This window comes from Stomoxys calcitrans, chromosome 2 (assembly GCF_963082655.1).
Source record: "Stomoxys calcitrans chromosome 2, idStoCalc2.1, whole genome shotgun sequence".
Taxonomy (NCBI): domain Eukaryota; kingdom Metazoa; phylum Arthropoda; class Insecta; order Diptera; family Muscidae; genus Stomoxys; species Stomoxys calcitrans.
In genome coordinates, this window is record NC_081553.1 from 77,554,447 (window position 1) to 77,578,574 (window position 24,128).

General features: G+C 37.1%; 1 long non-coding RNA gene across 1 annotated transcript in view; it reads left to right on the forward strand.

Annotated features, from left to right (window-relative positions):
• Positions 1–24,128, forward strand: part of LOC106095750 (uncharacterized) — a 364,457-nt gene that overhangs the window by 77,677 nt on the left and 262,652 nt on the right. The window lies entirely within an intron of this gene.

The following is a 24,128-nucleotide window of genomic DNA, read 5'->3' on the forward strand; positions in this document are numbered from 1 at the left end:
TACAAACAGAATGACGAAATTAGTATACCCCCCATCTTATGGTGGAGGGTAAAAAAAAATTGGTCTTTTTGGTAGCCATATCTAAATCTGACCGATCTTAACCTTATACGACACGGATGTTGAAAAGTCTAACATTTGTCACTGTGGCAAATTTGAGCGAAATCGGATTACAAATGCGCCTTTTTTGGGGCCAAGATTTTAAATCGAGAGATCGGTCTATATTGAAGAGGGATGTCGAAGTCCAAATTGAAGAGGGATGTCGAAGGGCCTAACACAACTCACTGTTCCAAATTTCGGCAAAATCGGACATTAAGTGCGCCTTTTATGGGCCCAAAACCTTAAATCGAGAGATCGGTTTACATGGCGGTTATGTCCCAATCTAAACCGATCTAAACCAAATTAAAGAAGAATATCAAAGGGCTTAATGCAACACTCTATCCCAAATTTCGCCGAAATTGGATAATAAATGCGCCTTTTATGGGCTCAAAACCTTAAATCGAGAGATCAGTCTATGTGGCAGCTATATCCAAATCTAGACCGATCTGTGCCATATTGCAGAGAGATGTCGAGGGGCCTAACAGAACTCACTGTCTCATCGGACAATAAATGACTTTCATGGGTCCAACACTTTAAATCGAGAGATCAGTGTACATGGCAGCTATATCCAAATCTGAACCGATCTTGGCCAAATTGAAGAAGGATGTCGAAGGGCCTAACACAACTAACTGTCATAAAATCGGATAATAAATTTGGCTTTTATGGGCCTAAGAACCTAAATCGGCGGATCGATCTATATGGGGGCTATATCTTGATATAATCCGATATAGCCCAACCTGCTTATGGACTAAAAAAAAAGAATCTGTGCAAAGTTTCTGTTCAATATCTCTATTTTTAAAGACTGTAGCTTGATTTCAATAGAGAGACGTACATACATGGCTATATCGTCATAGATTTTTGTGGTGATCAAGAATATATGTACTTAATCGGGTCTTAAACGGATATTTCGGTGTGTTGGAAACGGGATGACAAAATGAATATTCTCCCATATTTCGGTGGTGGGTATAAAAATAAAATTGTAAGTAAGGCGTTCCGTGCTACTTACAAAATCCTTAATTGTTTTCCATACCACTCCCCTAAGTTAGTTCATGTTTGGTGTCGTGTCCCCACCTAAGTACCGATGTCTGCTAGACGCGAAAGCCAGGGGCAGTGACATACGAAGTACTTCAATGTCTCATTATCTTGTCCACATGCTCTACACATGCTATCACTTGCCGCACCGATCTTGCATAAGTGAGTTCATAGTCCCATGTGTCCCGTTATGACAACAAAAGCTATACTGACCTCCTTCTTACCTCCTTTCAGTAATAGCTTCGACTTCTCACAATCCGGATCACCCCATAGGATTTTCGCCGTCCTACAGACTGTTTCGCTGTTCCACAGTGTTACATGCGCGTTTAGCGGCCACGCCCTTAAATCGGACAGCATCGACCAGAAAGGCTTCGGGTTAACCAAGTTTATTGACGGCAGTTTTCTGGCCTTCACTGCCAAATCGTCTGCCCTTTCATCCCTCTTACTCCATTATGGCCCGGCACCCAATCCTCAGAGAAGGCGTTAATCTCCTTCTTACACTGCAAGACAGTTCGTGACCTTACCCTCCTGGTTGTTATTGCCCTTATGGACATGTTACTCACCGTAAAAATGCTCACACTGGACGTCCTTGCCTTAGTACAACACCACTTCACGCATTTCGTGATCGCCCGGATCTCCGCCTGCAGGACCGTATTATGGTCAGAAAGCCTAAAGCAGATCTCAGTCCATGGATTCTCAATGTAGACTACCAGGTCCACTCTGTCCCCTAGCTTTAATCCATCCGTGAAACATGATCTTCTAGACGGCAATACAAGGGTTCCGTCAGTCCAAGACTATGCCGCTGGCAGCAGTGCATCGCACTCGACCTCAAGTGTCGTCTCAGGTATACGATCGGAAACCTCTTCCCTGCCTTCCAGGTTTCCTATCGTCTCCTCAATTATACCGCGATGGTATAAGTTGCTCCCATCCACAATCCATTCCCCCATCGCCTTAAGTCTCATAGTGGCAGGGGCTGCCTCACACTTAATCTGTATACCTATGGGTCGGACATCTTGAATAGTCTCCAGTGCGTTGGGCGTGGTCCTCATCGCTCCACCTATGCCAAGGCAACATGTTCTCTGAACTTGCTTTATGGTCCTTATGTTGCACTTTTCTCCATAGCAGTCCGCCAAACTGATGAGGCGTAAGTAAGTATTGGTCTAATCAAGCTCATGTAGAGCCGTGGACTATCCTCGAAATCAGGCTCCAATTCGAACCTACGGCCCGTCTACATAGTGCCCAACATCTGTGAGTCTTCTCAGTACACTCCTGAATCTCACACTTCCAATTAAGTTTCCTATCCGAGATCACTCCTAAGTATTCGACTTTGTCCGGTATCGAAATCGTTTTATTGAGGAAACGTGATGTGTCGAATTGTCCCACGTGAACAGGCATATTTCAGTCTTCTCTGGGTTAACATTGAGACCTCTGGGTCTTTCCCAGTTAGATGACACATGCAAGACCCTTTCGGCCTTTCTGCATAGCTGGTTCGGATCCTTACCCCTAGGAAGTATTTTAACATGGTCTGCATAGCAGACGGGTTCAAATCCCTTATCAGTCAGCATCTGCAGTAGGTTATTTATGGTGGTCAACCAAAGGAGTGGCGATAAAATGCCCCCCTGTGGCGGGCTCTGTGCTCTTCCTAAGCATATGGTTCATCCAGTCTCTAAGGACCCGGTCCACCCGGTACTGGTCTATAGATTGGATCAATGTGTTGGTCCGCACACTATTAAACGCCCCCTCGATGTCAATGCAAACCGCCAATGTATAAGTCTTGGCATTGAGGGATTTTTCTATTTTATGAACAACCTCGTGCAGGGCAGTCTCTGCCGACCTTCCTTTGACATACGCATGCTGTTTGTATTTATGCAGTTTCCTGGATGTCCTACTCTTTGTCATGGTATCCGCGACGCCATGTTTAAGATATGAAAAAATAATATAAAAAAAAAATTTCAGACCAACCTACACAATCAGTACAAATTCAAAGAAAATCGGTTCAGCTGTTTTGGAGTTTATACGGAACAAGCAAACAGATTGATTTTATTGGATTGCCCAAAAAGTAATTGCGGATTTTTTAAAAGAAAGTAAATGCATTTTTAATAAAACTTAGAATGAACTTTAATCAAATATACTTTTTTTACACTTTTTTTCTAAAGCAAGCTAAAAGTAACAGCTGATAACTGACGGAAGAAAGAATGCAATTACAGAGTCACAAGCTGTGAAAAAATTTGTTAACGCCGACTATATCAAAAATCCGCAATTACTTTTTGGGCAACCCAATAATATCCTCTAATATGCAATAGGGTATACTAATTTCGTCATTGCGTTTGTAACACCACGAAATATGCTTCTAAGACTCGAAGTATATATATTCTTCATCGTCATGACATTTTATTCCGATCTAACCATATTCGTCCGTTCCTCCGTCCGCCTGTCTGTCTGTTGAAAGTACGCTAACTTTCGAAGGACTTGAGCTAGGCGCTTGAAATTTTGAACAAATACTTTTTATAAGTGTAGGTTGGTTGGGATTGTAAATGGGTCAAATCGGTCAATGTTTCCATGTAGCTGCCATATAAACCGATCTTGAGTCTTGACTTCTTGAGCTTCTAGAGGGCGCTATTTTTATCCGATGTGGCTGAAATATTGTACGTGGTATTTTGGTATTATTTCCAACAATTGTGCTAAGTATGGTTCAAATCGGTTCAAAACCTGATATTGCTACCATATAAACCGATCTCCCGATTAGACATCTTGAGCTTTTAGAGAGTGCATGTCTTCTCCGATTTGGTTGAAATTCTGCACATGCCATTTTGGATTGACTTCCAACAACTGTTTTAGGTGTGGTCTAAATCGGTTGAAAGGGGGCCACCGTAGCGCAGAGGTTAGCATGTTCATCTATGACTCTGAACGCCTGAGTTTGAATCCTGGGGATACCATCAGAAAAAAATTTTCAGCTATGGTTTCCCCTCCCAATGCTGACAACATTTGTGAGGTACTATGCCATATAAAACTTCTATCCAAAGAGGTGTTGCACTGTGGCACGCTGTTTGGTCTCGGCTAAAAAAAGGAGGCCCATTATCAATGAACTTTAACTTTAATCGGACTGCTCTCATTGATATGTGAGAAATTTGCCCCTGTTCCTTAATGGAATGTTCATGGGCAAGTTGCTAAATCGGTTGATACCCTGATATAGCTGTCATATAAACTGATCTACCAATTTGACTTTCTGAGTCTTCCAGACGCATTTATTACTCGATTTACCTGAAATTTTTGAGGTTGTGTTTTCTATAACTTTTAAAGCCTTGACATGAGTAAGGTCCATATCGGTCAATAACGTGATATAGCTAATATACATATATTTGTAGAAGTCATATAAAGAATTTGACAGATTTTCATTATAGAACTATCAAATGAATAAAGCCGATAGATTTTATCAACATTTTATTTCATAGAAATTTCTTTCAAAGTTTTATTTCTGCATAAAATTTAATAAAATTGCTTCCATTAGAAATTATTTAAGAAATTTTTTTTTCTATTGAAACTTTGGTCCACGTAATATTTCTTTAGAAAATTTTGTGAATATTTTATTTTTGTTGAAAATGTGAAATTTTTTTTTAGAAAGTGGTCTTAAAATTGTCATTCTTAGACAAGTTTGGCCACATTCTTACGTCCAGCTTATCACTATGGGTTTTTATTTGTATTTCAAATAGACAAGCAAAGCAACAAAAAACCTTTTAAAGTCAAGGCAAAATATGGTGTGCAAAATGCATTGGGCAAACTACATTGACCGGCATTTCGGCCTTACCAAGAGCCTCATCAGACTGTTTTGCCACTAAAAGATTTCACGTTTCTTCCTTTTCACCAATAAGTGAGCAGTGCAATGGTAAAAACATGCCTTTCAAATGAATAAAGTCTTATTGGTTAACTTTTTTTTAGCGCAGTAAGAAAAAATTAAAATCTAACAGTCAACATCTCCTCAAAAAGAAATATAGCATTGGCAACACACACTAAACCAAAACTAGATATTCAGAATACCCTTTCAATATGAATATATTGCAGCTACATATTTTTCGACGTTCTTGTTCTTCTTCTATTTGGTCACAAAATTATTACATTTTGTTATTCCATCTTAACGTCAATAGGGTTTTGTTTTTGTCTCTTTTTCGAATAGAAAAGGAAACACCAAACTTTTTCTGATTTTTTTGCAATGTTAATATTTGAATAGAAAGGTACTGAACAAAATGTTTGTATCGGCGTTGCTATGCAAATGGCGCTGAAATCGTTGTTAGTGATACTCGCTGTTGATTCCCAACACATTGTCATCGCTTAGTCTATTTTTGAAATCAATAGAATTTCCACATTTGCCGTCCCATGTAGTACCACCTTAGAACCTCGATAAGCATCTTTGGAAATGACGCTGAGGGACCAGGTTCGAATTTTTGTATAATTATCAGAAAAGATTTTCACCAGTGGTTATCTCTCTAATACCGGACAATATCTTGCAATAGAATCTCAACAAGAAAAATGCTTAAATTTTAGTTCTTAAAAATGTTTAACAAAATTTTATTTCTATTGAAAATATTCTCAAAATTTTATTTCTATATAAAATTTAAAAAAATGTCTTCAATTTCGTATTTCTATAGATTTTGGCCATAAAATTTTTTTTTTTCACAAATTTGCACCACTGTTCTTTCTCTTTCTTGGCTTGGCCATATCATTTGACGCAAACATAACATCCGTCTGTCGTCACCCATTCACTCAATTATTATCGAAATAGTGGCGTTTGGTTTAAGTCATTCATATGTTATGCATATCTATCTGTATCGGTGGTTTTGTCTCTGTCAGTCAATTAGAGAGCGAGATGTAGTTCATTTCATATGCTTTTGAGGCGGCATTTTGCTAGAAAATGTGATAAATTTTCGGTAATATTCGTTGGTTTTTAATTTGTGGTAATTTGGCGGTAACAGCCATTCATCTACCGTTTTGGGTTTCTACAATATCTATGCCTATGTGTGTTGGTGGCGAGAAACCGCTCTGTGTGTTGTGTGCATATCTATGTGTATGTATGTGTGTGTGATATATGAGAATATAATTTAAATATTATTCTCATTAAAGTATAATTTGGCAGTAGGTTTTATTATCGTTTATGGCTGTTGCACATAAATATTAAATTACATATACACGCACACACATGTGCTCACATAAACATACACACATATGTAATATTTTAAATATCTCTCCCTATTTATCAAGTTAGGTGTGGCTTTCATTGTGTGCTAGCGTTTTTGTCTGAGTGTTTGAGAGTTTTTGTGTAAATGTTTTTGGTCTATTCCCTTTTTGCCTTCCCTGCCAAAAATACCAACATGTCATTTTGTTGTCGAAAAAGTGTTAAGAATTTTGTTTCGTTTACTACGAACATATGGTATTTTTATTGTTTGCTTACAATTATGACCACTATTGTTGTAGTTCTGTGGCTTTATGTGTTGTTGGCAAGTGTTATCCTCTTTTATTGGCCCGAAATGAGACATGCTATTTTTAGGTTATATTGTTCGTAGAGTTTTAAAGAAGGGTGGTGGTTTCGATTGGGGGTCATCCCAATAGTTTGATAAATTGGTTGAAAATTTTTTGTTATGATTGTTTTAAAGGGCATAGGGCAAATATGTTGTTATGAATTCTGTAATACATTATATGTATATTCTCAATGAAAATTTCTAGGAAAATGATGTCAAAAGAGAATAAACAGACTTTAGTGTTGCCATAGGCATTAGAAAATAAAATTTTGACAAAATTTTATTAAGAAATAAAATGTTTAAACAATTTTTATTTTTGAAAATAAAAATTTTACATCAAATTCCCAAAAAAATAAAAAAATTGATAAAAAATTTTTAGATATAAAATTTTGAAAAGTTTTCTTTAAAAATTATATATTTCTATAAAATTCTGTTAAAATTCTCTACAGAAAAATATTTTTCAATACATATATTTTCAATACTGATAAAATTGTTATTGTTTTTTATTTTATGTAAAAAAGGCTTTAGAAAAAATGTTTAAAAATTTATTTTGAGAAAATTTTCGCAAATTTTTCTTCAAACATAAAATTGATTTCATTTTGCTAACACCACATAAAAAGCAAAAAATTAAAATAGTATATTAAAAATAAAAATTTTTACGAATATGCTATGAAATTTTAATCTTGATCGGCGAGCCGAATCTAATATACCCTCCACCATGGATCGCATTTGTCAAGTTCTTTACCCGGTGTCTCTTTGTAGGCTAACAAAGGATAATGGATAAGAAATGGATAAAAAATCCTATTGGAGCAGTATCAGGTTATATAGATAGTTGAAGACCATAGTGGAAGTCATTGTGTGTTGGATAGACCACCATAGGGCAGAGGTTAGCATGTCCGCCTATGACGCTGAACGCCTGGGTTCGAACCTTGGCGAAATCATCATAAAAATTTTCAGCGGTGGTTTTCTCCTCCTAATGCTGGCGACATTTGTGAGTTACTGTACCATTTGGTATGACAGCCATGTAAAAACTTCTCCACAAAGAGGTGTCGCACTGCGGCACGCCGTTCGGACTCGGCTATAAAAAGGAGGCCCCTTATTGAGCTTTAAACTTGAATCGGACAGCACTCATTAATATGTGAGTAGTTTGCCCCTGTTCCTTAATGGAATGTTCATGGGCAAATTTATTTTATTGTGTCCCCACCTGTTAGCCACGAAAGCCGCCAATGAAATAGGAAATACTCCAACGTCTCATCATCTTCCCCACATGCCCTTCACATAGTATCACTTGCCGCACCGATTTTGCTTGAGTGAGCTCGTAGTTTTATTTGCTCCGCTATGATACCGAAGGCTGCATTGACCTCCTTCTTACTTCCTTTCAGTAATAGCTTCATCTTCTCACGATCCGGATATCCCCAAAGGATTTTCGCCGTCACAATGACCGTTTCGCTATTCCACAGTGTTTCATACGCCGACCACGCCCTTAACACGGACTGCGTCGAGCCGAAAGTCTCGGGCTAACCAAGTTGATTGACGGCAGCCCTTTAGCCACCTTGGATAAGAATTCAACCTACAGGGGCTCACGATGTAAAATCGAGAGATCGGTTTTTATGGGAGCTATATTATTGGGTTGCCCAAAAAGTAATTGCGGATTTTTCATATATTTCATATTTCATATTTTTTCACAGCTTGTGACTCTGTAATTGCATTCTTTCTTCTGTCAGTTATCAGCTGTAACTTTTAGCTTGCTTTAGAAAAAAATTGTAAAAAAAGTATATTTGATTAAAGTTCATTCTAAGTTTTATTAAAAATGCATTTACTTTCTTTTAAAAAATCCGCAATTACTTTTTGGACAACCCAATAGTTTAGGGACCGATTCAGATTATCTTTGGCACGTTTTTTGAAGGTCATTGGAGAATATTTCAGCCAAATTGTATAATAACTTCAACTCTAGAGGCGCCAGAAATGGTTTTTATGGATTATCAGGTTATGACCCGATTTACATACTTGGCATAGCTGTCGGTTTATATGGCAGCTATATCAGGTTAAGAAACGATTTGGACCATACGAAGCACAGCTGTTGAAAGTCATAACGAAACACCTCATAACAAATTTCAGCTAAATCGGATAATATTTGCGCCTTCTAGATGCTCAAGAAGTCAAGATTCAATATCGGTATGTATGTCAGCTATATGAAAACATGGATCGATATGACATATTTACAATCCCAACCGACCTACACTAACAGGGAGTATTTGTGCAAAATTTTTAGCGCCTATATTTATTCCTTCGAAAATTGGCTTGCTTTCGACAGTCTACGACCAGACGGACGGACATGTCTATAGATCAGTTGAAATTTGTGAAGTTTTTTTCGAAGGTCGCTCTAAGTACATCTACATCGAAATCGAAGAAATATAGTCGGATCCAACCCATATCCGGCAGACATATAGAGGGGAATGAAACAACTCACTATTCAGAATACCATCGATAACAGGTAATAAATACGACTGTTATGAACTCAAGATCTTAAATTGGGAGAAAGGTCAACAAGACAGCTATAATCGAATACAATATCTGACCATAGTCCCATAATGTAGAAGAACGTTTATCAAAATTTTTTGATAAAGTTTTATCAAAATATGTTCTGATCTGAACCAAATTCACCAGGGACGTCGAGGGGTTCAACACAAATCACTGTCCTATCCAAAAAAAACGGGAAATTGTTCTATATGGTAGCTATATCTAACCATAGTCTGATCTACTCCATATACAGGATGTGTAAGGTTCTAATACAACTCATTGTACCGAAATTCATCGAAATCGGTAATTGTTTTACGCCTTTTATGGTCCATCTGGCCATGAAAATTCCATTTAGAAACAGGGGCAAAATTTCTTACATATCAATGAGTGCTGTCCGATTCAAGATTTAAGCTGAATGATAAAGGTCCTCCTTTTTATTGCCGAGTCCAACGGGGATGCGCAGTGCAACACTTTGGGGAGTAGTTTTAATATGGCATACTATCCCATAAATGTCGCCAGCATTAGGAGGGGATAGGTTAGGTCAGGTTAGGTTTACGTATCAGTCTTCCATCACACTCACTTAGACGTTTTCGTCCATTGTGATACCACAGGAACAGAAGAAGAAATATGCCTTCTAGCTCCTGCCGTGGAACCATTCAGATCGCTTTAAAATCAGACAGGTTCCCAAAGAAATCTGAACCTAAAGTGGAACTCCTTCTGGCTGCTAGTGCGGGACACACACACAGAAGGTGTTTTATAGTCTCTTCTTCTTCGATGTCCTCACAACTTCGGCAGAAGTCGTTTCTGGCAACCTTCAGACTGTCAGCATGTTTTGCGATTAGACAGTGTCCTATCATGGCTGAGACGTCTGTTCTAGCCCGTGAAAGCAAGGCGGTAGACTTCTTCAAGTCTAGATTAGGCCACATAGTTTTGGAATGCTAAGAGCCCCCTCTTTGTGATCATCTATTATTTGTTGTCTTTCTGGACTGGTCCTGAAAACTTAGCTTACATGTCGCTAGAGGCATACCCACAGTTCCAGTAACCCTTTAATGTGTAGGGTAACCCTATAATGTGTAGTCTTGCAAGCTCGTCCGCTTTACAATTCCTTGGGATATCTTTGTGGCCCGGCACCTAGAACAGGTGAATTTTAAACTGTTCAGCCATCTCGTTGAGAGATCTGCGACAGTCGAGGGCGGTTTTTGTGTTCAGAAATGCGTTCTCCAAAGATTTAATGGTTGCCCGGCTGTCTGAGAATATATTCATGCCGTTATGACATTATATAGGAGGGCATAACCACCGCTGAAAATTTTTTCCGATGTTCTCGCAAGGGTTCGAACCCATACTGAAGATGGATGTTGAAGAGCGTTATACTGCTCACCATTAAATTTTTCAGCCAAATTGGTTAGCATTTTATGGGTCCAAAAATTTAAATCGTGACATCAGTATACATGACAGCGATATTCAAATATGAACCGATTTGGACCATATAGGGCACAGATATCACAGAGCCTAACACAGCGCACTGTACCAAATTGTGCCCACTGTTCTCGTGGGCCCGAGAACTTAAATCGGGATATTGTATATGGCAGCTTTATTCTAATATAGCCCGATCTGGTCCATATTCGTTACAAAACGCCGAGGGGCCTGATACAGATGACGCATTCAGTGAAATCGGGAAATAATTGCAACTTTTATTGGGCCAAGAACTCAAATCGGGAGATGGGGATGGGGCTATAAGCCCATCTTCGAATTTATCTTTTTTTTTAAAAAAATGTAGCGTGTGTTCAACATGGATATGGACATGGATAGATAGTCTTAAATTTTACGACGATGAAGAGTGGTAGATGGCATTCAAATGAACATATCCATCTCATTGTGGTGGTAAATCAAGAATTTTCCATTTTAAGAATTTTTCGCTTCCCACATAGGCCCTTATAATTCGATGCCTCTAATTTGATTCACGTAGTCAAATATCGTTATAACTACAAAGTGTGGGGTAGTGTTCCTTATGAACGCTGGAATTTGGCATACCAAATACTGCAACCTTTCATAATATTATCAACATAATATTGGGTTGCCCAAAAAGTAATTGCGGATTTTTTAAAAGAAAGTAAATGCATTTTTAATAAAACTTAGAATGAACTTTAATCAAATATACTTTTTTACACTTTTTTTCAAAAGCAAGCTAAAAGTAACAGCTGATAACTGACAGAAGAAAGAATGCAATTTCAGAGTCACAAGCTGTGAAAAAATTTGTCAACGCCGACTATATGAAAAATCCGCAATTACTTTTTGGGCAACCCAATAGTACTTAAAACCATAATAATCCCGTTTTTAATGCCTCACCTCATATTTCCACGTCATGTTTTCGGGAACCTAGTGGATTCATGTAGTCAAATATCATTAATACTGCAATGTGTGGGGTACTGTTCCTTATGGCATACCAAACACTGCAACCTTTCATAATCTTATCGACATTATAGTACTTAAAAGCATTGTGATCCCGTTTTTAATTCCTCACTTCATGTTTTCACGACATGGATCTCAAAATATGGATTTCGTCGACCTTCCAACAGTTGTTAAATACGCGTTCTTCGCCCAAGTTCTTAGCAAGTGGCAGTCTCTATAACGGTCTTCGTATTCTTCAAGTGTATTGACGGTCATCCCTGTTTCTTACCGCCAGGATCATTGCTTTGTCGTTCCACCTTTCTTCGCTCTTTTCGAAATTGTATTACAATAGTTTAATACAATTTCATACACTCTGAGAATTCGTCCGGACTTTGGTGTTATAAACAGGCAATTGGTACCCAAATCTTCTTTACAGACATACATTATTGTCCTTTTAAAGTTCCTTAAAAAAAAGTTCGCCAATTTCTTTAAAGCAGTCGTATTATAAAGTCATTTTACTTGTGGTTTAAAGCATACAAAAATGCATCGAACTAACCTACACTGTCATAATTCAAAACTAATTACGAAATTAAATTGATTATAAAATTAAATAAATCAGATTAATTTGTTGTGTGCATGCAGTTATGTAGAGGAGAGATAAAAAGGAGTTGTTGTTGTTATATTGTTGTTGTTTTCGTCATAGTTTAATTGTAAAATCCGTATTTAATCCGCAATCATCATCTTTAATTCGTCGCATAAAATCACGTTACTGCTAAGAAGAAGCGACAGCAAAGTCAGCTGCAGCAGCAGAAGAATAGAGACATCTTGTCTTTCAGATGAGCAGCTTAATGAGCCATGTCGAAATGTAATGAAGTGCGAATTTCAAGCCATATAAATAAAGCAACAAAACAGCACATTCACATACATACAGATAAAAGCAAACTCACTCTCTCACTCATAGCAGTGCTTGCGAAGAAAACATGTATTACTACTTGTGCGCATTTACATTTGTAGCATGAAACATAAATCCACAGCTGTAACAAAAACATAGTCACATATGACATACACACACATGCACATACACATAAATTGTAAATATCTTACAGTTTATATGCAAATGCGATTTTCCTCAAATTGTGTCATTTGTTTTGTATTGCCTTGTATTGTCAGCGAACGTCTTCAGTCATCCTCATTTGCTTGGCAAGATCTTAATCTATGCTCGAAAGATTGATACTCACTTAAAGTCATACATGTGTCGGTAATGATTTAAACATCGGATTGACAGGCAGCATGCCAAAGCGAACATAGGGGACACATACAGACATTAAGGCAGACATGCAGCGCCAATCTAAGTAACTTACTAAGCCATCAGTTGATGGTTATATGTGTGCGAGATGGCAGAGAGTTTGCGAACGAACACTATGGGATGAGTGATAGAAAGAATGATGAAGCATGAGAGAAAAAATTAAAATCGCCTTTAAACACGTAATTAATTGATCCAATTAATTTTTTTATGAAACTCAATCACATTTTTTGAAAATGGAGATTGTAAAAATTATCAAAAAAAAAAATATTGCATATCCAATAAAATAAAATGATTGAAAATTTTTTAAATTTCCAATAAATTTTTATTGAACGAATTAAAAAAATTATTGAAATATTCTAAATATCCAATAAATTTTTTAATTGAACCAAATATTGAAATATGCAAATGTTATATTAAAATTTTTGCGAAAAGCGTATTGTTTGGGGCGCTCTCTCGATTTCGATGCAACAGGGTTCACATATGTAAAGCTACTGGAACACAATTTTGAGGTTTATGTTTGGGTCCATGATCACTTCTTAGAAACAAAACAAAACAATCCCGCGCGGTTTTCCATATTGCAGAAAGATGTCGAAGGGCCTAACGTAAATCACTGCTCCAAATTTCGACGACATCGGATAATAAATAAATCAAAAACGATCCAGGCCAACCCATATTTGGATAATGATGGAATTGGAGTTGTAATAAAATAGAATGATTATAATATATCCATGGTGGTGGGTAACCTAGAAGCGGCCGAACTTATCACGTTTGTATTTACTTGACTTTCCTTTTACTTCATTCTTATGAGTTGGCGTCGTGTCCTACTGTGCAGTACATATTTCTAAAACAGTTATCCATTTTCCCCGATACTTAAGTTGTAGTAAGTAATACGCTGTACATCATCGAAGACGTCGTCTTGTCTGTCATGTGTGAGTGCATGTGTCGCCAGCACCAACGGCAATAAACAAGTTTTCGACAACTAAGTACTACGTTGTATTCGCATTTTCAGGGAATCTGTTTTGCTTGACGCGTCATTGATGCATTTCAGCTATTTGGATACTTGGGGCACACAATTGTGCCTTGGGTGCGATTTGAAGGCGGATGCGGCATCAAAACAATGCTGCTGTTGCCAATGCTTCCGAGATATATATCATGAATTTAATGTAACACATGGATCGAAGTGACAAATTGGCAGCGACAAGTGATGTTGCTGTTGCTTCTTCAGTTGTACATTGTGTCTCAAAGACAACTGTTGTTGACATTTAGTAGAGTTTTTCCTTATCTTCTTTCTACTTTGGCTGAAAGGAAAAAAAAGTAAGTGACAGATAATGCCCTTTTGCCTTCTGACTGACTATCGCTGGTGTGTTGTGTGATTGTGAGTCTTTTTCGATTGCCATTGTAAGCATATGTGTGGCATCAATTTTGGATGAGCAAGCTTGGGTGTTTTGGATAATATATTGTTTGTGTTGTTTTTAGAAATGAAAGTTACCATATGAGTTTACTACGAGGGGCGTTGTTTTGATTTTTTTTATTTCAAATTAATGCAATAAATGCAAAATATAAAAATTTGCTTAGTGGTTATAAAAGTTTATGACTTAGAACTTGTTTTTCTACATTTATTCTCAAGTATTAATTGCGATGTTTACAAAAATATTTTTATGCTTAAGTCATCGCTTAATATCAAATGATGTTGAACTTTACCTGAACTGGACAAATGTGGGATTTTTTGTTTTGCATTTTAAATTGTCGGACAATTCTAAAAGTTTTTTCAAAGAAATTTAAATCGTGTCCACCATCATCCAGGCTAATATTTTTATAGATTGAAATGATCTCAGGCCTTACCAATATTCCATTTTTAATTTGGAGTACCAAAATACGTTTTTATTCAACACCAATGCCGTTATCCAACACCAATACCCCTGCTACCTGATAACAATATATAGCAGGTAGCAGGGGTAATACAACGGATCTTGCTCTACAAAGAGCGATACAGGGAATCAAGGCTGTTGCTCGTTTTTACGGGGTTGGTTGGAGATGCATATTGATTACCTTGGATTTGATACCAACAACGGTGCTGAATATTCACTCCAACTTTGCAGATCACACGAATCAAACGGATTCTTTTTTTTATATTCACCTTCGAAGGATGGGGGTATACTAATCTAGTCCCTCCATTTGTAACACCTCTAAATATTCGTCTAACACCCCAAAAAGTACAATATATATATATTCTTGATAGTCTCGACCTTTTGAGTCGATCTAGCAATGTCCGTCCTTCTGTCGAAATCACGATATCGGTCGAACGCGTAAAGCTAACCTCTTGAAATTTTACACAGATACTTTGTATCGATGTAGGTCGTTGGGGATTGCAACAGGGCCATATTGTTTCAGATTTAGATATAGCTCCCATATAAACGGATCTTTCGATTTGACTTCTTAAGCCCCAATTTTTGTCAGAGTTAGCTGAAATTTTGTATGTAGTGTTCTGTTATGACTTCCAACATCTCTACCTAGTATGGTTAAAATAGGTCAATAACCTTATATGGCTCCCATATAAGCCGATCTTCTGATTTGACTTCTTGAACCCTTACAAGTCGCAAGTTTTGTCCGACCTGGCTGAAATTGAGCCTCTGAAAGCCGCAATGTTTGTCCGATTTAGCTGAAATTTTGCATGTAGTGTTCTGTTACGACTTCCAACAACTGTGCCAAATACGTTCCAAATCGGTCTATAACCTGAAATAGGTCCCATATAAACCGGTGTCTCGATCATCCGTGTTCGGTTCCTAGAAGCTTGTGTTTTTGCTGGTTTGACAGAAGTTTGGTATGTAGAATACAACTATTCCCTACAACTAAATTTAATTTGTATAAATTTTTAGGATAATCCATGGTGGTGGGTTCCCAAGATTCGGCCCGGCCGAACTTAGCACCCTTTTACTTCTTTTAGATTGATTTCCTTTATTACTTCATCTCGAATGATATGTTTATGTGCATATTTTCAAATCCAAATTTTTTCTATGGTTCTTTAGCAATGTGAATCTTGCCTTCATTAAAGATATCTCTCAGATCGTGTGTTTACACCTCGGTCCGATAATGATACATCTAGATGATATTAGTGACCAATCATTCAGAAGACGAGCTTCTTCTTAATCGAAGATGGTGGCGTTGTCTTGGTTAGATCTCACGCACTGGCACTGCCTGGTGTTGTCAATTAAATAGTTTCTGATTCTGGTTTCATCGATAAATATGAGACACCATTTCTGCTCTGGGTGCATAGAATGCTAGCTTTCATTCTAGGTCAAGTTGGACCTAGGCTTGATGCAATCTTACCAGGAGTCTTTCTCCTTCAGCTGTATTATTTGCCATTTCTTCAGAGCTTGGTTTTTTCTTCTTATAAATTGCAGCATGCTCTTCTTCCTTTACACTTTCTGTCACTGCGTTATAAATTTCATACCTCTTGTTGAAGCAGGATGTTCCTTTGGTCTCCAAGTTTCAGCACCTGTTAAATGATGGAAGTACTATGTGCGGCGATGACTCTTTACTTTTTTAAGTAAGCATCTACGTTTTCTAAGGTGGCTGCGACGTACTTATTTGGAACCAAAGTTTTCACTGAAGGCTCGTTTTCAATTCGTCGCCAGATAATAAGTTCCAGTGGGTTTAGTTCGCTTGGTCTTTCCAAGATACTGGAGAGCAGGAAACTATTTTTATAGTGTTATGATTTAATTTTGTTTATTTCTGCCGCGTTTTCTAGTGAAGGCCAAGTTCCCTTGTTCCAACTCCTACCCTAACGTCATCTGCAGATACCTCCGTTGCGAGATTGATTCATTGAGCTCCGGCTTTGACTTATTAAGATCCTGGGAGTCTTAATGTTTATGGACTCAGGTCCATCATATTATTCCTGAGATATCGAGATGTGGTAGGAGGAACTAATTAACAACAAACTCAGGTTGGGCCGACCTGATGCTTTTCATCTGAAGATCTAAGATACCGGTTTGGCTCCTGTCTGTGGACGGGATCACTCTGTAATTGTGGAAGGAGACAATATACCTGCACCCATTCTTTGAATCAAAGCTCTCCTAGAAAAGGAATAGTCGGTCCTTCTTTTTCTTTTAACTCGGTGATGTAAGATAACGGAAGTTGAATAGACTCTGTTTGTAGAATCAATCAGTTATTGTCGAAGAATGGCTAAATACCTTGGGCTAGTCTTCGAGTCGCAATTGTTTTAGAAGTCGAATACGAATGAAAGAAGACGTAGGTCTCAGTGCTCTTCTCCTCGTGCAGGAGGATGTCCTCGGGGTATGGTGCGAAAATATTTGGGGAAGTTCATGCCCATTGTGAGACCAGTGCTAACATATTGGGTATTAGTATGGTGCAACGATATGGATAGGGGAATTCGTACTAGTAAGTGAGAAAAGGGCCAAATACAGTCTTGCGTATCCATTATAACACGCTGTGGATGCGAGAAACCGTACTGTTGACTGGCCTGTGTAACAACTACGCGTGCGTTGGGGTCTACAGCAGGGACAAGTTTGAATGCTATGCTAAATATGCATCCTTTTTAAGGTGTATATTCGTCACTTTGGCGCCATGTTTACACCTAGGCTGAGGGAGCCCTGCATTCTGAAGAATGACGGATACGCCACAGTACCATTATGGATGTGGAGAAATGTTTGATAAGAAAGGTCTCACACTATCTGACAACGATACCGATTCATGAAATCTGGCACCGTGCAGGATCGTTATACTTCGATCTTCTCAACAATTTACACAAGACTTTCCTTTCCTACTCCCACAATACGTTTAGTTTTGGTCGAAGTCGTCTAAGATTTACAGATAGCTCCCATATATGAATTCGTCCGATTTGGACTGCTATTGTAATAATGTGGTAGTAAGGTAAATAAATGATCAAGATCATCGCATAAGTCATATGCGGCAGACTCACATACACAACATTTTATGGATCTTCTCAGAGTAGAACAAACATCCATGAATGTATGCTATGCGCCTATATTGGTAATAAATCAAACGCTCGACCAAGATATATCGGTGGAGGAGGTAAAAGATATCCTGAATAGGGCAAAGCCAAATAAGGCCCCAGGAGAGGACAGAATCCCATCCGAATTCTTCTTGAACGCAACAGAACAATTTTTGATACAACTCTCAGCAATATATAACAAATTATATAATGAAGGCAATATATATGATGATTTTCCCAATACATAAAAAGGAAAGTTAAGAGGAACCAACTAATATTCATGGGCATCCTTAAAGAGCGCTTAGTTCAATGCACTGCAGAGAATGAAATAATGGGAAAGCACCAAGCGGGATTTCGAAAAAACTATTCCACAACTGGCAACATATACAACTTAGCATCGATCATTAATATCAAATTTGCAGAAAAGATGAAAGTGTATGCGTTCTATGTGCTACATTCGATAAGATATTACGACATCTGCTGATCTTCAAATTATATGAAAAGGGAAAGAAAATTGAAATTGAAGTTTGTAAGAATCATAGTCAGTCGGCAGTGTGGAATGGAGAAAAAATGTCAGAATTATTTACAACAGAATCCGGAATAAAACACAGCAGCTTACTGTCGCCGTTGCTATTTGCATTGTATATTAACGGTATGCACGATTCGTTGGAAGGAGGTTTGGTGATTGAAAATATCATTATTAAAGTTTTTCTGTATGCAGACGAAATGTTTGCTATATTGGAAGCATACTGCAATAAATGGAGCCTACAAGTTAATACAGGCAAATCGAAAATTTGGTATTCCGAAATGGAGGTAGATTATCACAGAGGGATGTATGGTTTTTTCATGGAGGACAGCTTAAAGTTGTATCGGATTATAGATACTTGGGAGTTCTTTTAACTCCACAACTTAAATTCACAAAACATATTAATTGTCGTAATGTACAAGCGAAGAGTGCGAATTATGCTACGTGGAAGAACTTCCTCACGAAAGATGACACATCTATGGAGCAAAAGTGGAAACTGTATTTAGCAATGTGTAGGTCCGTTCAAACATATGCACATAACGCTTGTTTTTAAAGTTACTGTTTAGGCTCCCTTAATCCACGCCTAACTATGCAATACATCTGGAAACTTAGGTAGAAGGACATATATGCACGCTGCAACTGCACTTAAGATATATTTTCAGGATACTATTCCACTAAAGAAGGGAGAGACTACTACATTAGCTAACAGAAATTCTCATGAGAAGAAAACTACTTTGGGTGAAATCACTAACAGATTTATTGGAAGAGCTCAACCTTGCACCACTGATAGAAAACATAAGTCCAGGAAGATAGAACAACATAGTGGAAAAAAAATGGCTGAAGTTAACAGAGAAGATTCGCTGCGAAACTCAAAACAAACGCTTTTACAAAAAGCTCGACCTAACAAGAAGCCAACTTTATCTGAGTGGTGAATTCAATGCCCGGAAATTACATGGATCTTCCACGTTCGAGCAGATGTAATATATCTTAATGCATACAAAAGAAATTCCAAAATGACCGTTACTGGTCAATGCACATTGTGCAATCTAAATCATGAAGAAACCGTAAATCACATTTTGGGTGTATGTCCTATCTATTTTGCAAAACAACTTTAAATGAGAAATGAAATGAGTAGGAAGAATTCTGGATGGCACATAACCAACTGATTGAAAAATTTTGCAAAATATTTAAATATCGAAAACTTATATTAACAGAATATGCAAAATGTCCCTTATGACCTTTAAATAATGCACATATGAGTACTTATTCCGGCTGACAGTGAAATGTTATAACCGTAAGTCTTTGATTCAAACGCCTGAATTTGTCATAACATTTAAAAACAATGTGGTCATTTGTTAACAGACTCGCAAGAAGTTTGCTATAAAGGACTCTTTTATGACTGCCGGCACTGCGGTTGAATTACGTAGAAATCTGATTAGATTTAGATATAGTTCCTATATATATGTATCACCCGATTTTTAGTTTTAGAGCCTTTTTCAGTCATGAGATCGGTTGAACATAACGCGCTTTGAATCAAGTATGGAAACTCGGAACTTTTAACTTTTTATACCCACCACCTTAGGACAGGAGGTATATTCATTTAGTCATTCCGTTTGCAACACATCGAAATATCAATTTCCGACCCTACAAAGTATATATATTTCCGATCTTTACCATATTTGGGTCAGACGCACTGTTTTTAGAGATAGCTGTCATATAGACCGATCTAACGATAAAGGGTCTGAAGCCCATAACAGTTTTATTTATTACCCGATTTCGTTGAAATTTGAATATGAGTCATATCGGACTATATAGATATAGATGTCATATTGACCGATCTTCCAATTTAGGGCCCCAATTCCATAAAAAGCAGATTTATTGTATATGATTTTTCGGGACCTAAATAAAATATGATCGAAACCAGCCCCTATCAAGTTATAACAACGGATATAATAGAGGAGTTATAATAAAATATGATGATTATTATATCGTCGGTGATGGGTATCCAAAGTTCGGCATGGCCGAACTTAACTCGATTTTACTTTACTTTTACTGGCTAAAGTATGGCGATGGCCCAAACTGGACTTCAAGCAATCCACCTCTTATTCCCTATTCTAACTTAGAAGAATCCTTTATTGTGGATATCCAAGGTTGTCTGCGTCGAACTAAAAGCATTTTTACTTGGTATTGATCATTTCTCCCCATTACTCATTTTTTATATAACTCATTAGTCTTTATGTAATGAAACGAAATTTTTGACAATGCTTTTATTTTTAAAATTGCCATCACATAAAATTGAACGAGCATATCAATCTAACTAGTCCCAAAGTGGCTGCTTGTAATTTATGACTGCAGTTTGTGATGAATTGGAGCAACAAAACTTGTGTCCAAAATTCGTTTAACCTACCTCCAATTCAACAATTTGCACATTGTTCCATTAATTTTTGACTTGCCTTCATTCATATTTCAGAATTATTGTAAACGTAAGGTATTAGTGTTGCTACATTAATAATATCAATCATTCGCCCAATTGCACACACTTATTAATATTACTCATGCGCACCCATGGCCTATAAATGTTCAACACACATTTTTCACATAAAACGTGTAACGAAAAAAACTTGACCAATGTTTTAAATTTTATATATTTCCGAAAATTGCCATAATATAAAATTTTATGAGAATATCAATCAAATCATTTAAAAAGTGTGGCTGTTGTTAATATATCCCTGGTGTTTATGGTATTCCTTTGAGGAAAAAGCATAGAGAGTGAGAGAGTATGATTTTAAATATTTGGTTTTTATTTTGGTTGGTGGTTGCTTGGTGGGAAAGCCAATTATTCTTCGTCTGCAATTTTTGTGGTTTATGGATCTCTGGAGTGTTGTTCATGGCTAAGAAATGTAAAAAAAAGACAAAAATAGCTTAGGCGACGTGTTGGCGAGAAATTTAGTAATAAGATTTTTTACTTCATATCAAAGAAATTTAAAAATCTTTATAATAAAAGCACGTAGCAGTCAAAATAACAATAATAAAAAATCTTTGATAAGAGCTTTACAATGTGATTTAACAAAGGCTTTGAGGCCTTCCTAACCACCCTCGTAGCTCAATGCAATTTCTGCGCTTGTAAATTCTAAACTCTTGGCGAAAGTTAATCAATTACTTTGCCCATGTCATTGTTGCTGCGGATTTTCGGGGGGGTCTTTTCCCATCCATCTCTCTTTTGTTATATTGCAGCGCTTAAAGAGCGGAAGGATTAAGTGAAGTGTTTGTAACACTGATAGCAAGTGGTGGCGTAGCAATGACAAAGGTTCCCAGCAAGAGAGTGTGGTGTGGACGACTTCGTCGAATTGGGGGCTTAAAACAAAAACTGAGGGAAAAAGGATGTGAGCTGTTTGATTTGGTGCTTTTCTTCTGCTTCTCGCTTTTGTGTTTCTGTGTACAGATGTTTGAGGTTGTGATAAATGTTTATTGACGTGGGTAAATATTTCATCTGATAATTTGGTTTGAGTAGGTTTTTATGGTTGAGTGTAATATTTTTATTGACTTATATCTTGGTTTATTTATGAGAAAGGTCTGCCAAACTCCCTTTCCCAGTGCAGTTATATGTATATGTGTTTGTTTGCGTGTATACTTGTTGTTGTTGTGTGGTTAGTAGCATAAAGGATTTTTCAATGATTTTTGAAAAAAAGATTCAAAGTCACGTCTACCACCATCATGATCACGAAGTGTTGGTTTATTTTTTTTTTTTTTTTCTGTAAAACACAAACAAAAAAACTTCTTGTTGAAATCATTAACCCTACATTTATGGCTTAAATGTTAACAATCAGATATTTGAGTTTATTAAACTGCGTGTTACATATTTGACTATAAGCAAAGGGTTGAACTGTAAGCATATGTTTTTGGGGTTTTTCTTGAGTAGGACGTTTCATGTTTTTTTTTTAAAACAGCCTTAAACATGTCAAATATTTGTTGAAAAACTTTTAACTGACAGCTTGATTTTATTTATACTCAGAGTTTGATGTTTCCATTCTGCATTTTGTTATTCCTCCTTGTGAGGACGTGCCAGGATTTCCCCATGTGGTAAGAGGTATACAAGGAAAAGTTGTAAAAGTTTTATTGAAAATTTCCAAAAACCATTTGGTTTTTATAGGATTTTCTTGATGTCACTGTTCTTGCTGTTCAATATTTGCTTCGAATCTTTAACTAAAACTGTTGTATTTTATTACTCATATTTCATACACAGAAAATGTCCCCGAAAACGAGTTTTTTTCGAAAGATTTATGTCAACTAAATTGTTTATCTATGCCGTAACAGGTTTTGATTGCCCAAATCAGAGCACTTGAACATTTGTTTTATTGGCTTTGGATAACCCAAACCTGAGTAGAGTAAGCCAAATGGCATTTTGAATAATTTATAATCCCATGGCATTTAATTAGAAATAAAATACAATAAATATTTTAAATTTGTTTACCATTGGAATTTTGCAGAATTTAAATGGCTAGAATTCCAAAGGTTATGTGAGTAAAATATTTGGCAGTAATTTTTCAATGCCCACATGATAATTATCAATGGCATATATAATGTCAATAAAAACAAGTACTTGCCGATCAATATCGGTTAAGGCCGAAATTTTGGAACTCTACACGACAATAAATATATGTTCAAAATAGTTTAAAAATAGCTTGGGGATATCAATACTTGTAAAGCTGTGGTATTTTAAGCAAAACCTATTGGGAAAATTGCTAACAAATCCGACAAAATTTACCTGTGGCTAAACTTTGTGAAGGAAAAAACATGATTGCACAGACGAACTGACGGCTAGCCAGACTCCAAGCCTACATTAATATTAGTTTTTTTTCGGGGATAGAAATGGGGGGACTTCCACAGGGAGGAGAAGGAGGAAAGAATACTCCTTGTGGTTCCACTGCCAATGCACTGTTTAATAAATGTGGGCTTGGCCATCAAGTGACCGATTGTGATTCCTCAGACACACCTGCCCGTATAAGACAGGTTTCAATGCATTTTCTCGTACCGATTTTCCTCTTTGATGAATGCCTTTTTTGACTTAGTTCATCTTGTGTCTGAAAGAAAAATAGATCAAACTATTCCTATTGGGTTGCCCAAAAAGTAATTGCGGATTTTTTAAAAGAAAGTAAATGCATTTTTAATAAAACTTATAATGAACTTTAATCAAATATTTTTTTACACTTTTTTTCTAAAGCAAGCTAAAAGTCACAGCTGATAACTTACAGAAAAAACAATGCTATTACAGAGTCACAAGCTGTGAAAAAATTTGTCAACGCCGACTATATGAAAAATCCGCAATTACTTTTTGGGCAACCCAATATTTGCACTATAAGATAGAGCAGTGCATTGACAGTGGAAATAAAAACTGTCCTATGGATCAATGGCAACCACAAGGAGTAATCTTTCCTCCTTCTCCTACCTGTGGAAGTCATCCCATTCCTCCGCGACCAAACCTTGGTTTTGCTTGTCTAAGAATCCCAAAATGCGTTTCATCGCGAATTTAATGCCCCATTCCTTAATGAAGACCGTCGCCTTTGTGAGCTGGGGAAAGTCCATCTTTCTCTCTAAGTTGAGCTTTTCACCCCAGGTAGTGTGGATTCTTCCAACAAGTTTTTTAGCGGCATCAATAAATTTTGCTGACGCAAAGCGCAGCGTCAAAATGTCCCCTCAATACTTGTAGCTCACAATTTGTATGGGTGGACCCTCTTCAGATTCCCATACATGTTCGAAAATACGCTTGTTATTTAGATT